The sequence below is a fragment of the Monodelphis domestica genome, chromosome 5 (assembly GCF_027887165.1).
Source record: "Monodelphis domestica isolate mMonDom1 chromosome 5, mMonDom1.pri, whole genome shotgun sequence".
In the NCBI taxonomy this organism is placed as follows: Eukaryota; Metazoa; Chordata; class Mammalia; order Didelphimorphia; family Didelphidae; genus Monodelphis; species Monodelphis domestica.
In genome coordinates, this window is record NC_077231.1 from 247,354,778 (window position 1) to 247,373,306 (window position 18,529).

At 34.1% G+C, this 18,529-nt stretch overlaps 1 long non-coding RNA gene across 1 annotated transcript; it reads left to right on the forward strand.

Annotated features, from left to right (window-relative positions):
* Positions 1-277: 277 nt before the first annotated feature.
* LOC130454265 (uncharacterized) lies at positions 278-6,466 on the forward strand. Its single transcript, XR_008911923.1, has 3 exons — positions 278-776; positions 1,688-1,834; positions 4,885-6,466. It is a non-coding gene; the product is annotated as an uncharacterized LOC130454265 (long non-coding RNA).
* The last annotated feature ends 12,063 nt before the right edge of the window (positions 6,467-18,529 follow it).

The following is an 18,529-nucleotide window of genomic DNA, read 5'->3' on the forward strand; positions in this document are numbered from 1 at the left end:
TAAAGCACATTACACATATATATAGGGGTGTATGGGGTGCTCAGGGAGGGATAGTATCTCTGGTAGGGAGGGCTTGTCGTGCCCTCCTAGGGCAGCTCTCCAGCCTCTGAGCCTCACCTGACACCCAGCTCTCACTTGTGGCTCCCAGTAGCTGCTAGCATGAGGCAGCGGCCACACCCTGGGCAACGGCTTCGACAGGCCGGCCAAACCTTGTGAGGGTAGCCATTGGGTTGTCGACCCCTGGTGAACCAGGGCTTTTCTCACCCAGCATGTGAAGACTGCTTCAGCTGAACAGATGGAAGAAACCAACAAGAAGGTTCAACGGCTGAGAGGGCGATGCAGCAAAGCACTGTGGAGTGCTTAGGGCGTGTTGGAGCACAAAAGACAACACGGCCATCCAATGCAGCTGAGGAAGTCTCCAGGTGTAACGACTTTTTGTGCCAATGGACCCAGGCTTCCAACACCGAGAGAGTGGGGCTGTCTCTGTGCATCGACTTTTCCACTTAAATCTCCTTCACGCACAAGTGTCTTTGTGCACACTCATCTATCATAGATGAAAACACACAAAGACAATCATCATCCTCAGTTACCAAGAGACTACTACTACTACACATAATATCTTATTTGACCCTTCCAACAACCATGTGCAGTAACTACTACTATTAACCCCTTTTTTAGATTAAGCTAAAGCTGAGACTTCAAGTGACTTGCCCAAGCTCACCCAGTAAAGAAACTTGTCTGAGCCAGCATGCAGATCCTGGTCTTCCTGACTCCAGGTCTGGCTATCTAATCACTATGCTCCCTAGCTTCAATTTAAGTGTTTATTTGTTTGAACTCAACATTCCTAAACTGTGATCAAATGATTTCAGAACTCAAGTAATATTTCCAAAGACATTTTAAGTGTTGTCTTAAAGGTCCATTAGAATGCATGATCATGTATTTGAATATATGTGAAAATTTTATACCAAAAGAGAAAGTAACATTCATTTTTTGCCATTTTCCCCCTGAAGCCATCATTGACTGCAGCTTCCTTATGCCCAATGTAGTGTCTAATTAGGTGGAACCCATACCTTCTTAGGTCAGAGATATTACATCATATTGAAAATGGAAAAAATATTTAAATAGGAAAATTGTTTGAAATTAAAATAACAGTGGGGAAATGGTTGTTGCTTGATATAGAAGACTTAGTTACCAATTCCTAATCTGCAATTTAACTGTATTTTCCCCTTCACTGAACCTCTTTAAAACTTAGTTTCCCCAACTAGGAAATTCCTTTTCAATTATTCCTATCAATTAGCCCTCAACAACTGAACAAACTTTCAGAAAATGGAGAACTTCCCTGGGTGAGGGGCTATCTGAAGAATGATTCATATTAAAATGCATTAGAAAAACTATAAAAACTTAGAGTATTCTGATGGCTCCTTGAATGATTTATTGTTGAAGAAACAGGACATATGGTTTCTAGGCCATTGATTTAACTGAGGAACATTGTCTTTCTAAAATAAATTAAGATAAAATTGGTGGTGGTGATGGTGGAGGTGGTGGTGGTGGTGGAAGTGGTGATGGTGAGATGAGTAGTCATCCTTGTTGTCTAAGTAATTTAACAATAATGGGAATCATTACATCTATGGGGAGAGAATTAACCACAGAGACAGAAAATAGTTCATTCAAGTCTCTCCACTAACAGATACTGACATTGGGACCTTGTCAAGTTTCTTAACTTGTCAGCACAGCAATCAACTCTTCAAGACAACAAATTCCAGAGTAGTTACGGATTGGCTCTGGTAGACAAGAATTTCTTCACAGGAAAATCTCAACATCAATAAAATCCCAGGTAATGACTATTATTTTCATAGTGTCTTTTTTCCATTATCTCATTTTGACCTTCAAAACATTCTGATATATAAGCACTAGTGACATCCTCATTTTGTGGATGAAGAAACTGTGTCTCATGTTGGTTAAGTGTTATTAGCAATATTGAAGAAAGGATTTAGCTCTAACTCCTTTCTGTATGTCTTTCTCATAGGACTAGGTTAATTATATTCCTTCTTCCCTTCTAGGATGTAGTAGGCAGCTATTTTTTTTTACTTTCATGCTCTTTGCTATTAGCTAGGTCATATCTCAGAGAGGTATTTGGTGGATGCAGGAGCCATTCACAGCCTAAAAATACTGAAAAAGGATCAGAGCCTCCTTCCGCCCGCCCCCCCCATCCATCTGTCTGTCTGTCTGTCTGTCTGTCTGTCTGTCTCTCCATCTGTCTGTCTGTCTCTCTCCATCTCTCTCTCTCTCTCTCTCTCTCTCTCTCTCTCTCTCTCTCTCTCTCTCTCTCTCTCTCTCTCTCTCTCTTCATCTGTCTCTTTTTGTCTGTTTTTCTTATATTTTTCCCGTATATTTACTCAAACCTTAGACTACTTTTTGGGATTTATTTCCCCACTCAAATCTAAATATTTAATCATTTTAACCTGATTCAATCTGAAGATAAATATGGGGTAGACATAGAGATGAAGCCCACAGCATAAATTGCTCAAAGACATGAAACCTTTTTGGAATGGATTTAGATTAGGGTCACTTCTTGTTTCATATATTGTTTGTTTCTTGTTTCATAGTTACATCTATGAAATAATCCTAGAAGTTTCATGAATAATAAGAATACTTATTTTCCTGCAAGAATGTATATCTAACATCACTAATGAAAGATGGTAGACTCCTTGGAAGAATTTTTTTCAAGTCAAATGGTTTGGGTATTATTTTCACATGAAATATGCCTATGCTTTTTAATGAAAGCAAGATTGCATTAATATAAAAAGAACAAATAGTTTGAATTGATTTTAATATTGGGCCTTATATTATAGGATATTCCATCACATTGAAGCCCTCACCTCCATACCATGCCCTAGTCTGAATCTTTTAAATGTGTCACAGATAAAGAATGTTAACACAAGATATAGCACCAAAAAAATAGTTGTTCTGTTTTCTAGTTCTCTACAGAAAGTTGTAATGTAAAGAACACTGTATTCAATGTCAGATAACTTGACTCTGAATCCTTATTTAGACTCTTTATATGTATGTAAGCTTTAGTGAAACATTTGAATTTTCTTCATCTGTAAAATGAATTATATATCTATTCATCATAGTCCATTAAGGTGTGGTTGTATTTGTGTATGTGTTTGTGTGTGTGTGTGTGTGTGTGTGTGTGTGTGTATTGTAAACCTTAACATTTCTTAGACTTATAAATGTTGGAAATTTCACCATTGGGAAATTTCATACTTGAAAAATTTCTTACTGATAGTCTATTGGAATGTGAACCCCATTGGCATGGGAGGTTCCTCCTCCTCCCTTCTTAAGATTACTTTAGGACAGAAACCTTTTGCTGAACAATAGAAAGGGCTTTGACCTATACTTAAGCATAGAACAGGAATTTCTTTGAGTCATGATTGATTTTAGAATTGATACAATAGAGATACTTGGAATGACAGAACCAGGTCTTGGAAATTACAATCTCCACCCTACTCAGTTCTAACAGGATTTAGGAAGGGCTGCAGCATAGATCAAAATTTAATTATTCCAATCTCTACCCTACTCAGGGTAACAGGATTTAGAAAGGGCTGTAGCAAAGGATCAAGATTTAATTATTTGAGAATATGACCTTCAACAGACATGTGCAAAGCCACAGACCTCTGGGCGGTCCTGTGTTAAGCTAGAGCCACCATTGGCACAGGGAAGACATGGACAGTGATTGGTAGATGTGAGAACTGAGGGGAGAGAACGTGGATGGTTTGCTTAAAGAGAGAGGGGTCTGAGGACTGAGGGGTTGTTGGTTGGAGAGTTTTGGCTCTGAGTGGTTGGAGAGGTGCTCTGAGAAGCTTGCTCTGAAGGAAGCTGGAGGTGGAGGCCCTGAGACTGTTTCTCCATTTTGGTCACGTGAGTAATAGGGACTGATCTCCTTTCTTTGCCCCAGCTATCTAAGGGCTTGGGCCTTTTGGCCCAGCCTAAACAGAAGGGGTATTTAAGCCCTATTCCCTTCTCTCCCCTTTCTCTCTCCCTCTCTCTCTCTATCTCTAATTCCTTTCTTCCTCCTGTTTGTAATTAAACTCTATAAAAGGTTGACAGCTGACTTGAGTTTTCATTTAGGAATTACATAGCTGAATTCCTTGGCGACCTTAAATTAATATATATCAGTCTTTTAAAGTGATTTCCTTGTCACAGTATGTGTGTGAGAGAGAGAGAGAGAGAAATATGTGTGTATAGTTGTAGACATAGGTAGTAGATAGAAGTCTTGTTAAATTGTAATTAATTATATTAATGTCAGATATTATTATTAGTTCTGTGACAAGCTCATCAGAAAAGATAAATAGGAATACATCATAGCCATTAATGGGGGTTACTCTGTCAAAATTTCAGACAGAATTCAAAGACCATCAGATTCTATAAATTATGCCCCATTGCAAATATCTTTTATAATATACATTAAACAAATGCACCATCAAATTACTAATTAAAAGTGGAACCAACTGGTCCTTGATTGTAATAAAACTATGGATTTATAGTGAATCTGAACATGACCAGAATAGTTTCCAAATCTAAATGAAACTGTGGTTAGTTTAATGATGAATATTTTATTGAGGGATTTATATCAATTCTTCAGATTAAATGCAAAGTTTATGTGTATATATAGATAGTGTGCTATTTATATAAATATTCATATGCCAATTATCCAAGATGTCATGTCCTTAGATCTTCAATATTTAGTTACTGGTTTGGTAGATAAGTTATCCCCCTGTTATAGATATAATGTATTTCCATGGTAAGCAAGATCTTTTCATTAAACTATAAACAGAAATATAGAACCTTGGGTGCTAGATAATAAATTTTCCCCTTGGGCAGTGCTGGGCAATTTGGAAGCTGTGATTGGCCCATGTGAAAGGGGGAAGGGACAAGAAGTCACTATAAAAGGCCATGAATTTCTGGGGATAGAGAAGTCTACTCCAAGAAGGAAGTCAACTTAAGGAAGATTTGCTCAAGAAAAAAAAAAAGTCAGCTTCAGGAGTCACCTTCAGCTGTCACCTTCAGCTTGAGTCATTGTCTTCACCTGCCTCTTGGAGGGAACTTGGGTGAGTAGATAGCTGGCTTTCCCTTCTTGTCTTCTGGAGAGAGTTTAATTTTAGTTGAAGGTCAATAAGCGCTGGCTGAGCACCCAAGCAATATTTGGTTAGATAGGCTAATGTCTACTATACCCTTTTGTATTTCTCTGCTTTCACTCTTTCTACCTCTTTTGTAAATAAAAGCTATTAAAGTCATTTAGACTCTGAGCAATAATACTTTTGAATTGGCAACAACCACTATCATTTATAATTTTCATATATTTTAGTCAAACCATTAAAATTTAATTCTTACATATTTTGACCATTTGAGCTACATTTATCTCTACACATCTGCAGGTGTGGAGACATTATAAGACTATATTATTCAAACAAAAAAAGGCTTAAAAATAACATAGCAAAATATTTTTTCATTCTTTTGAGTCAAAATACAAAGAATAAAGAGAAGGCACATGTTTGAATGTCTCCTCATTCCACTCAATCATTATTATTAATAATAGGACACTGTAAATAAGAGTAAACTATTTTCTTGAAGTATGTCTTATGAGAAAAGTAGCAGAAAGAGGATGGAATCCTAAAGCCTTCCCAGCCTAGGATGCTATGAGAGATACTTGTACAATGAGATCTATGAATATGTGTGTATGTCAACCTATAATTACATATATATGGATGTATGTACTTTTGTTCAATGTATGCACACACATATGGAGATACACATGCATTTTTATGCATAAACATGTGTATATGTGTGTATATGTATCTTTTTGGAAGAGGTAATACTTGATTCTTAAAAGTTATATTTCACTTTATCATTATAAAACACTACTAAATTATCTCATTTTATCTCGTCAATACCCTTATGACAGTATGTGTTTATATAGGTACCATTTTATAAATAAGGAAAATGAGGCAGAATATAGTTGAGTGATTTGTTTATCAATTAATTACAAATATAGGATATAAATCCTGACACATGTTCAAGACCTATGTTAGATTAGTTCACAGTTTCTTAGGCACAGGGGCCATCTAGTCTGACCTTATTCCTATACATAAGGAAACTAAGGTCCAAAGCAGGTAAGTGACTTGGCCACAACCACAAAGATAGAATTTGGACTTACGCCTCTGGTGCCATATGCATCAAAATTTCCATTTGTAGCAGATTGTTTGTGGGTTGAATTTCAAAATGACATTTGATTGCCAACTTCAGAAATTGGAACTTGACCCTGAAGTATTAGGGACCCATTAATGATTTTAACTTGGGCAATGAATCTCAGTGCCCATTCTAATTCCCTAATATTTCCACTAGAATTCTAAAGAAAATTCCAAGTTAAATTGTCAGCAGTATTCAGTACTCTATTTCATGGAAAGTGCACAGTAACTCACAGCAGTGTTATATTTATGTTTCCAAAAAAACATAATTAAAGTAATAAGCATTGCCAAGAAAGAGATCATCACTTTACCTTTCTCACTTTTTAAGAAAGTGGTGATTTTAAAGCCAATTTAAAAAGTAAATCTGAATTGTGATACATGAGATTCTTCTAACAGGAAAAAAGAAAAAAGAACATTTCAAGTGTTTAACAATATTTTGCTTTATGGAAAAAGAAATAAGCCCAACTTGAAGTAACTTGCTTACCATGGCCAAGGTAGCAGAAAACATGTACAAAGACTAGGGAAGGGAAGGAATAAGGAGTTATTAAATCAGGAGTTTAAGATAAAATATTATCAATACAATTTGATAACTGAACTGATAACGGTGAAGAGTTAATATTCAAATACCTAATATATTTGAATGTCAAAATGGAAAACTTCATTTGTTCAAGGAAATGTGATAGAGAGTTGTGTATGTACACCTGACTTTAATTAATAAATTGAAAAAAATCCAGTTTTATGGCTCCAAAAACAGCATGAGTAGTGAAATTTTATTTTTATTAATTTTTACAATAAAACTACCCTCAATAAAATGTAAAAAATCTGAATCTCAATAAGGATAGGTACAGACAGTAGGAGCATTTTGATACTCCACAACTGGGACCTGGCCTTAGAAAAGAACTTAAAAAATAAGATAGTCTCCAGAGAATTTTATTGTAACAAAATGAATGGAAAGTAACATAATAATAGTATGTTGGTTCTCTCTCGAACCGAGGATGATTGTCTTTGTGCGTTTTTGTGCACAAAGACACCTGTGCATGAAGATTTAAGTGGAAAAGTCGATGCACAGAGACAGTCCCACTCTCTCTGTGTTGGAAGCCTGGGTCCATTGGCACAAAAAGTCGTTACACCTGGAGACTTCCTCAGCTGCATTGGATGGTCCTGTTGTCTTTTGTGCTCCAACACGCCCTAAGCACTCCACAGTGCCTTGCTGCATTGCCCTCTCAGCCGTTGAACCTTCTTGTTGGTTTCTTCCATCTGTTCCGCCGAAGCAGTCTTCACATGCTGGGTGAGTAAAGCCCTGGTTCACCAGGGGTAGATGATCCAATGGCTACCCTCACAAGGTTTAGCAGGTCTGTTGAAGTCGTTGCCTGGTGTGTGGCCACTGCCTCATGCTAGCAGCTACTAGGAGCCACAAGTGAGAGCTGGGTGTCAGGTGAGTGTCAGTGGCTGGAGAGCTGCCCTAGAATATATATATATATATATATATATATATATATATATATATATATATATAATAGTATATAATAATAAAATAATCATAATGGAAATTAGGGGGACAGGTGACATTTTCATTAGACATTTAGATTTTAACCTATTTCTAAGCACTGCATGTAGATTTTGTCTCTGTCTCTAACTACATTTGTAAGTGCAAATCTTGTCACTTCAGTACTCATTTCCCATTAATTTTCTGAAAAATACATATATATATATATATATACGTACATACATACATATACATACATATATATATATATATATATCTCACAACAAAAAATCCTTTCAAAAGAGGCTGAATGGTAAACATTTTATGGAAGATACTGTATAGTATGTTTGGTTATGGGGAACTGTGTTGTTTCACTAGCCATTTATTAATTCTGAAGTTTTCTAAATTTCCTTGCATTTACTAGGTATGAAAAGATGGAGAGGTATAATTTTGAAAGAAGAGAAAATCATAAGTTCAGTTTTAACCAGACTGCCAATTAATTCTGGCTCATTAAAAATTACAACTAGTTTCAGATAGAAATTGAGGCATGGAAGAATTTTGAGTATTCATAGCTTTTAAACAGTTGCAGTCCTCACATGCCAAATTATATTCAATCCATTATGGTTTGATCCAGACAGAAATTCTTAAATGTGAAATGTGACAATGTATAATTCTTTAAGCTAGTCTTGACAAAGTATATATGCTAATGAGTTTAAGAACATTATTCCTAAACTACCAAACAATGGATTTAAGGGCATTCTCTTAAAATCCAAACCTGTCACTTAAAAATCAAGTAAATGAATACTTCCCATATCCAAGATGGTCTCAAATGTCAACCTTTTCAAATACTGTGCAAAAATGTGACTTCATTCCCTTACACAAACTGCCTCCTTTAATTCATGAAAACTCTCCCTAGATTTTTTTCTTATACTTCTTATTTATAAAATTTATTTCCATTTATTCTGACCACTTTTATGGTCAGCAATTATTAGAGGCATGACCATGGACAAGAAATGGTTCATTCATTGACATTTCTTAATTTTCATGGGGGTAAGATTTTGGAGATACCTTAGAAAGGAAGCATAATTAAAATAACATGGAGTTTCTCTGTCAGAAAAAAAGCCCCAAGCAACAATCTGAAATTCTTCTTGGTGTCCCTAATAGTGTTCAGTAAAGATTAAATTTTTAAGATTTAAGTTTGGGGCAGAGAGTTATCAAGTGGTTAGAACATTGGGCTTAGAAGGCTCATCTTCAAAAATTCAAATCTTCTCTCAAATATTGATAACTTGTGTGGCTCTGGACAAGTTACTTAAACCTATTTACCTAAGTTCTTCATCCGTAAAAATGAGCTGGAAAAAGAAAAGGCAAATCACTCCATTTTCTATGCCAAGAAAACACCAAACGGAATCATGTAGAGTCAGATGTGACTGAACAATAACAACAGAAAGATAAAATATCATATCAGTCCATCATTGTGGTATTGGTTTATTAAGTTCTTTCAGTATCAAGAGGCATTCTATCTATCAAGGTTTGTTTGTTTTCAAAATATTCCATAACCAGCTTTCCTAGTTTCAAATCACTAATGCTTAGGGAGATTATCAATCTCTCTCACATATTCCACAAATTCCAAAATTCAAAATTTAGCAGCAAGAGATATCTAATGGAGAACTACTGGACCACTACTGACAGGGTGAAAGTAAAATGCAAATCACAACTTATGTTTTTTTAGCAGGGTTTAGAGAATGATGTTATTAAGTTAGAATGACCTATTAAAGATATAAAGTGTATAGCATACAAAAACTTCTATAGTTTTATGGATGTTTCCAGATAGGAGGCATACTCTTTAGCATTTGTAGATCTCCTAATAACCATAACTATATCAATGTAAGCAATAATACCTATTTATAAGATAATACGTTAGCAGCAGTGCAGTTTGAGACTGAATTCTTACTGATGTAGAAAAAAAGAGTTATGCTTCTGATGTGATTTATAACAAAAACAATTCCTTGGTCATATGAAAACCAAGTAGATTATTATTAGATATTTTTTTCAAACCTCACTTATTCTCAAAAATTCCCCCAAATAGAAATTATGCAAAAAAGTAAAGCAATTACAACTACTTCCACAGAAAAAGGCACTAAGGAGAAAAACTTGACAATAGCCTAATGAATGAAAAAGAACAATTAATCTTTTAGTACTGATAGATTTACACCAGGCTTTTATTCAACTTTTTAAAAATAATATATATTTCCCCCTATTTTATGAAAAAATTTAATTCTGGACATTCAATTTTAAAACATTTTGAGTTCTAAATTCTTTCCCATAATCTGAATCTCCACTCCTGATACCCTACATTCTTTCCTTCTCCCAGAGATAGAAAAAAAAATATGATATAGACTTTACATAAGAAGTCATTAAAACATATTTCCATATTAATCATTTTATGGAAGAGATGAAAGAAGAAAGAAAATTATATATAGTATGCTTCAGGCTGCATTCAGATTCCATTAGTTCTTGCTCAGAAACAGATGGCATTTTTTATTATGAGTCTTGAAGCACTTTATTGCTGAAAATAATTAGGTCATTCACAGTTGTTCATCAAGAAAATATGCTTGTCACTGTGTATGATGTTCTTTTGGTTCTGCTCACTTCACTTTGCATCAGTTAATGTAAGGCTTTTCAGATTTTTCTGAAATCATCCTGCTTGTCATTTTGTGTAGCACAATAATAATCCATCACTATCATATACCACAACTTGTTCAGCCATTCCCCAATTGATGGAGAGCTCTTCAATTTCCTATTCTTTGCTACAACAAAAAGAACTGCAATCCTTTGGTCAAATAGGTCCTTTTCCATTTTTTAATCTCTTTGAGATACAGACTTGGCAATGCTATTGAATAGGCAGTTTTCAGATGAAGAAATCAACACCCTCCATAGTCATTTAAAATAAATGTGCTAAGTAACTCTTCATTAGAGAAATGGAAATTAAAGCAACCTGAGGTACCACCTCACACCTATTGGATTTGCTAATATGACAGAAAAGGAAAATAATAATATTGGAGGGGATGTATGAAAATTTGGACATTGATACCCTATGGAATTGTGATGTGTTTTAAGTATTCTGGAATTTGGGTATATGAAATAGACTCTAAAACTGTAGATACACTTTGAAACATCAATATAATTAATTACCAAATCTGTCTCTTATTTGGTCCTGTAAACCTTAAAATTTCTTAGACTTATAAATGTTGGAAATTTCACCATTGGGAAATTTCATACTTGGAAAATTTCTTACTGATGGTGTATTGGAATGTGAACCCCATTGGCATGGGAGGTTCCTCCTCCTCCCTTCTTAAGATTACTTTAGGACAGAAACCTTTTGCTGAACAATGGAAAGGGCTTTGACCTATGCTTAAGCACAGAACAGGAATTTCTTTGAGTCATGATTGATTTTAGAATTGATACAATAGAGATACTTGGAATGACAGAATCAGGTCTTGGAAAATACAATTTCCACCCCACTCAGTCCTAACAGGATTTAGGAAGGGCTGCAGCATAGATCAAAATTTAATTATTTGAGAATATGACCTCCAACAGACATGTGCAAAGCCCAGACCTCTGGGCAGTCCTGGGTTAAGCTAGAGCCACAATTGGCACAGGGAAAATGTTGGACAGTGATTGGTAGATGGGAGAACTGAGGGGAGGAAACTTGGATGGTTTCCTTAAAGAGAGAGGGGTCTGAGGACTGGGGGTGGTTGGAGAGTTTTGGCTCTGAGTGGTTGGAGAGGTGCTCTGAGAAGCTTGCTCTGAAGGAAGCTGAAGGTGGGGGCCTCTGAGACTGTTTCTCCATTTTGGTCACGTGAGTAATAGGGACTGATCTCCTTTCTTTGCCCCAGCTATCTAAGGGCTTGGGCCTTTTGGCCCAGCCTAAACAGAAGGGGTATTTAAGCCCTATTCCCTTCTCTCCCCTTTCTCTCTCCCTCTCTCTCTCTATCTCTAATTCCTTTCTTCCTCCTGTTTGTAATTAAACTCTATAAAAGGTTGATGGCTGACTTGAGTTTTCATTTAGGAATTACATAGCTGAATTCCTTGGCGACCTTAAATTAATATATATCAGCCTTTTAAAGTGATCTCCTTGTCACAGTCCTAAATTCTTTCCTTATTCATAGATCTGACAGGAAGACTATTCTGTGTTCCTCTAATTTGGTTTTGTGTCGTTTTTTATATTTAGATCACATACCTATGTTCCCATGTTGATCTCATGCCGATTTCTGATATAGCACTTTTTTTCAATTTCCTCAACAGGTTGTTTTTTAATTAAATAGTGAATTTTTGATCCAAAAACATTGGATCTTTTGAATTATAAAACACTGAATTATAAAAAAAATATGAAACACTATAAGTAAATTAGGTGAATGGGCAAGGGACACGAATTGGCAATTTTCAGATAAAGAAACCAAAACTATTAATAATCACATGAATAAAGTATTCTAAATCTCTTATCATCTGAGAAATGAAAATCAAAACAATACTGAGATACCACCTCACACCCAGCAGATTGGCTAACATGATAGCAAAGGAAAGTAATGAATGTTGGAGGGGATGTGGCAAAATAGGGACATTAATGCATTGCTGATGAAGTTGTGAATTGATTCAACCATTCTGGAGGAAAATTTGGAACTATGCCCAAAAGGCACTAAAAGTCTGTCTGCCCTTTGATCCAATATAGCACTGCTGGAAACCCCAAAGAGATAGTAAGGGAAAAGACCTGAACAAGAATATTCATAGCTGCATTCTTGGTCGTGGCAAAAATTTGGAAAATGAGAGGCTGCTCTCAGATTAGGGAATGGCTGAACAAATTGTGGTATATGTTGGTGATGGAATTCTATTGTGCTCAAAGGAATAATGAACTGGAGGAATTCCATGTGAATTTGAATGACCTCCAGGAATTGATGCAGAGTGAAAGGAGCAGAACCAGGAGGACATCATACACAGAGACTGATACACTGTGGTACAATACAATGTAATGGACTTTCTCTATTAGTAGCGATGCAATGATCCAGAATAATTCAGAGGTACTTATGAGAAAGAACACTTTCCATATCCAAAGGAAGAACTGTGGGAGCAGAAACACAGAAGAAAAACAACTGCTTGATCACATGGGTCAATGGGAATAAGATTGGGGATATAAACTCTAAATGATCACCCTGGTGCAAACATCAATATGGAAATTGGTTTTGATCAAGTATACATGTAAAACCCAGTGGAATTGCATGTCAGCTATGGGAGGGGATGGGGAAAGGGGAGAGAAAGAACATGATTCTTGTAATCAAGGGAAAGTATTCTAAATTAACTAATTAAATAAAATTTTCAAAAACTATTAAATGACTACAGTCATTTATTACTAGGTTTTGTGTACCCAATATATTCTGCTGATCTACCACTCATTTCTTAGCTAGTATCAGATTGCTTTAATGATTATTGCCTTTTAATACAGTATGAGATCTGGAAGGACCACCTTCCTTTACTTTTTTTTTGTCATTAATTCCCATTATAGTTTTTTTTTTCTTCCAGGTGATTTTTTTTTATAGATCAATAAAATATTTTTGAATGTTTTCCTTGGAATGGGACTGAAAAAGCATATAAGTATTTTTTTCATTTTCATTATAGTTCATTGGCCTCTCTATTAGCAATTAATATTTTTGTCATTGTTTAGATCTGACTTAATTTGTATAAAGTTTTTTGGGTAATTAAATTCTTACAATTCCTGAATTTATTTTATCAGATAGACTCCCAAATATTTTATATTATCTATTTTAAATTTAAATGAATATTTTTTCTATCTCTTGCTACTGGACTTTTTTGGTGATATATAGAAATGCTGCTAACTTATGAAGTACTATGTTAAATCTTGCAAGTTTGTTAGTTGTTAATTATTATAATTAATTTTAGGTAATTCTCTAAGTATTGAATTATATCATCTGCAAAGTGATATTTTTGTTTTATCATTACCTATTCTAATTCCTTCAATTTCTGTTATTTCTCATTGTTATAGTACATTTCTAGTACAACATTGAATAATAGTGGTAATAATGGACATTCTTGTTTCACTCAATCTTATTTGGAAGATTTCTAGCTTATCCTGCTCATCATTTTAAGAAAAGCTCCATTTATTCCTATGCTTTAGTATTTTTAGTCAGAAAAAGTGTTGTATTTTCTCAAAAGGTTTTTTTTCTGCATCTTTGAGATAATCATATGATTTTTGTTGGTTTTGTTATTGATATGGTCAAATATACTTATAGTTTTCCTAATATTTTAACCATCCTGAATTCCAGTTATAAAATCCACCTTGTTATACTGAATGGCCTTTTTGACATATCACTACAATCTTTTTTGCTAGTAATTTATTTAAAAATTTCCACCAATATTATTAGGATTAGCCTATAGTTTTCTTTCTCTCTTTCTGTTCTTCCTCATTTAGGTATCAGTGTCTTATTTGCTTCATTAAAGTAATCTAGTATGATTCCTTTTTTCTCCATTATTTTTAAATAATTTATACATTATTGGTGTTGATTTTTTAAATGTTTCATAGAATTTATTCCTGAATACAGCTGACTCAGGATTTTTTTTAAATTTTTTTCTAAAATGGGATTATTTAAGTGTTCTATTTCTTCTTCTGTTAATCTAGGAAATTTATGTTTTTGTAAAGATTCATACATTTCACTTAAATTATCCAATGAATTGGCATATAATTGGATAAAATAACATGTATTAATTGCCTTAATTTACTCTTCATTGGTAGTGAATCTACCTTTTTCATTTTTGATTCTGATAATTTGCTTTTCTCCTTTCCTTTTATTAACCAAATTAACCAATGCTTTAATCTATTTTATCATTGTGTTTCTTTTTTCATAAAACCAGCTTTTAGCCTTATTTATTAAATGTCTTTCTAAAGTTCAATTTTATTGATCTTTTTTTTCTAGATTTCCTATTTTGTGTTCAAATTGGAATTGTAAGGTTCTTCTATTACTAACTTTTTTAGTTATGTGTCCAATTCATTGATCTGTTCTTTTTCTAATTTATTTATGTAAGAATTTAGAGATAAAAATTTTACCCTAAGTATTCCTTTTATTGTATCCCATAAATTTTCATATGTTATATTATTGTTGTTATTCTCCTTAATGAAATTGCTGATTTCTATGATTCGTTCTTTGTCCCACATATTCTTTAGAATTAGGTAATTTAGTTCCAAATTAAATTTTAATTTGACTTTCCATGACTCTTCATTGAAGGTAATTTTAGTTGTATGATGATCTGAAAAATATGTCCTTAACATTTCTTCTTTTTTACCTTTGTAAAGTTTTTATGCCTTAATGCATAAATAGTTTTTGTGTAGATATGATATACTACTAGGAGAGAAAAAAAGCATATTCTTTTATCTTCCTTTTCAGTTTTCTCCAGAGGTATATATATATATATATATAAATTCTATTCATCTCTTTCAGTTCTTTTTGGTTTGCCTTTGGGTTCAATTTATCTAATTCTGAAAGGTGAAAGTTAAGATCTCCAATTAATACAGTTTTATTATCTATTTCCTTCTATAAGTTGTTTAACTTCTTCAAAAGTTTTTATGCTATACCATTTTGTGCATATAGATTTAGTATTGATATTACTTGATTGTCTATGGTAACTTTAGAAAGTTATAATTTCCTTCTTTGTCCTTTTTAATTAGATCTATTTTTTGCATTTGTTTTATATGAGATCATGGTTACTACATTTTTTTTTCTTTTCTTACCTCAACTGAAGCATAATAGATTCTGTTCCAGTCATTTACCTTTACTCTTTATGTATCTCCATGATTCAGATGTTGTTTCTTATAGATAACATATTATCGGTTTCTGATTTTTGATTCATTTTTCTATCTAGTTAAATTTTATGGGTAAATTCATTTCATTAACAATTAATGTTATGATAATTAGCTGTGCATTTACCTCCAATTCTATCCATTCATTATGTTTCTAATATGTGGTTTATTTTTAGCATTATCTCCCTATATCCTTCTTTCTTTCTCTCATTCCCTTCTTTCCCCCTTCTCTTATCGCAGTCCCTTTTTACTTTCCTAGAGGGCAAGAAAGATTTCTATATCAAATTGAGTAGTTGTGTTATTTCCTCTTTGAGCCAAAACTGATGAGAGTAAGGTTCTAATATTGCCAACCTCTCCCTCCTATCTTCACCTCCATTAAAATAGCTCTTTTATGATTCTTTTTATTTGAGATGATTTACCCCATTTGATGTTTCTCTTCACTCTACTTCTAGTTCAGTCTTATTTCTCCTCTCTTAATTTTGACTTTTTTGGATAAAATCCCATTGTAATTAATTACACCCATTCTCTGTCTATATTCATTTTAATTGCCCTAATATTGATAATGTTTCGAAGAATTAGAAGTATTATCTTCCTTTGAAGAATATGAGATTATCTTTTTTGAATCCTTTATAGTTTTCTTTCCTGTTTACATTCTTATACATCTCTTAAATATTTTATTTTCATGTCGAATTTTCTATGTAGTTTTGATCTTTATATTAGGACTGTTTGAAAGTTCTCAATTTCATTTAATATCCATTTTCCCTTGAAGAATTGTATTCATTTTTTCTGAGAATATAATTCTTGGAAGTAATCCTAACTCCTTTTCCTTCCAGAGCACCATATTACAAGCCCTCTAGTCTTTTACAATAAAAGCAGCTAAACTTTATATTAGCATGAATGTGGCTCCATGATATTTATGTTGTTTCTTTCTGAATGTTTGGAGAATTTTTCTCCTTAGACTGAGAAATATGGAATTTAGCTATAAGATGCTTCTTCCTATAAGGATTTCTTTCTACAGGTCATCAATGAATTATTTTAATTTCTCTTTTACCCTCTGGTTTTAAGGTATCAGGTAAATTTTCCTTATTTATCAAACTTCTAAAAACAGTTAATACCAATACTACATAAATTATTCTTTTAAAATATACATCTTTTGTGAGAGTAAACAGGGGAACAAATAAGAAATGAAAATGTGAGATTAATAAATTAACTGAATATTGATTCAGTAATTTATAATGAAATTCTGCCAAATAGTCTTAATAATTTCAGCCAAAAAACCTTTTATTATAATTAAGCTAAATTTATATCAGGAATGCAAGGATAGTTCAATTTTAAGAAAAATAATCAGCACAATTTATATTAATAACAAAAATAATCCAAAATGACATGGTTACTTAAATAGATGGAGAACAAATTTTTTTTAACCCTTACCTTCTGTCCTGGAATCAATATTGTGTATTAGTTCCAAGGCAGAAGAATGGTAAGGGATAGGTAGTAGGGGTTCAATGACTTGCCTAGTATCACACAGCTGGGAAGTGTCTGAGACCAAATTTGAACCCAGGACCTCCTGTCTCTAGGCCTGGCTCTCAATCCACTGAGCTACCCACCTTCCCCCAAGATTAAAATCTTTTTACAAAGTGAAGAACTAATTTTTGTTAAAAAGAAAACATACAGTGCAATGTGTTTAAATATCAAAAATAGTACCTGCTGCAAACCAAAAGCAAGCAACATATGCAGTAAGGATCCACTAAATGTTTTACTAATAACCTGTGAAGACTGGATTTAACTATCTCCTGATTGTAACAATGAAGGTATGTAGGTCTTCCTTTATTGGGAAGATTGAATTGTAATCCACAATCTGTTTTTAGATTTTAGTCTACAAAAGGTGACTCATTATAACTACAAAAAGGTCTTAAGTAACTACAAAAGTTGAACTAACAAAAAAAGGTGTTAAGTAACCCAAAAGATATATTCTAACCAAAGAAGGTGTGAACTAAAGAGTGGGCAGTTCTGGAGAGGAGTGTCTGCTGTGATTAGTAGACATGAAATTTAGGGGAAGTGACACAAGAAAAAAAATCTTTAAAAGAAGACCAGAGGCCAGAAGATGATATATTCAGTTCGAGGATTCCATGGAAGATCTCTGACTCAGAGTTGTACTGGAGCAATTGGACCCCTGGTGGAACTCATGCAGGAGACATCAGACTGCTTTTCCTTTTCGAAGGTCACCTTTGGTGAGTGAAAGGCTGACTTAGACTCCCTCCTTTTAGGAGGCATGAAGCCATGAAGCCTCCAGGTAAGGCCCATCGTCTTGAGACTCTCTTCCCCTGGCTGGGACTTACAATTTCTAACTGGTATCAGAGGAAGCCAGAGCTCCATATCTCTCTCTCTCTCTCGCTCTCCCTCCCTCTCTCTCTCTCTCTCTCTCTCTCTCTCTCTCTCTCTCTCTCTCTCTCTCTCTCTCTGTCTCTCTCTCTCTCTCTCTCTGTCTCTCTCTCTCTCTCTCTCTCTCTCTCTCTGTCTCTCTCTCTCTCTCTCTCTCTCTCTCTTTCTCTCTCTCTCTCTCACTCTCTCTCTCTCTCTCTCCCCTTCTCTCTCTTCCTTAATATCTTCCATCTATTGTAAAAAAAAAAAACCCTACCATAAATTCCATTTACTTTAGTAATTCATTTTGGGATTTAGAAATTAAATCCGTGGTGACCACCTAATTAGTATATTCAGAGTCAAAACACAATTAAATTAACAAAACACAATAGTAAAGAAGAGGTTTCCAGTCTCCCTGCTATAATTTGTTATGCTTTTAGAAATACTGGAAATAGCAATAAGAAAAAAGAAAATTTAAAAATATAAAGATAGAGAAAGAGAAGATAAAACCATTTCCATTTTCTAAATACATGGTGGTTTACTTAGAAAGTTCTACAGAATCAGCAAACA